This window comes from Bactrocera latifrons, unplaced genomic scaffold (assembly GCF_001853355.1).
Source record: "Bactrocera latifrons isolate USDA-ARS-PBARC rearing strain unplaced genomic scaffold, ASM185335v1 scaffold_323, whole genome shotgun sequence".
In the NCBI taxonomy this organism is placed as follows: domain Eukaryota; kingdom Metazoa; phylum Arthropoda; class Insecta; order Diptera; family Tephritidae; genus Bactrocera; species Bactrocera latifrons.
The window spans coordinates 305944-306263 of record NW_017536886.1 but is presented as its reverse complement, the minus strand read 5'-3'; positions in this window follow the sequence as shown (position 1 = coordinate 306263).

Below are 320 nucleotides of genomic sequence, written 5' to 3'. Positions count from 1 at the left end.
CTGAAAATGCTCAATTCTGCTATTTTCGTGTCCCCTGATGTTTAGTGGTGAAACGCGCTAATAATTTTCTGTGGTGAAATGCACTCATCCAAAACWGTAAATATCCCAAAATTGAAATATCCCTAAATTTTTGATATCGTGAACCTTCTCTATAAATATACGTTCTCTGGTTTCAGTATCATGCAGAATAATGCAATGCTTTGGCATAATAGGTATGGGTACCTGAATTATACGAGTTTGGCAGAACTTCGAAATAAATTGTTGGTACATGGGATGGATGAAGTGAATTTTTCTCAGAAGCCGGCATGTAGAACATCCAA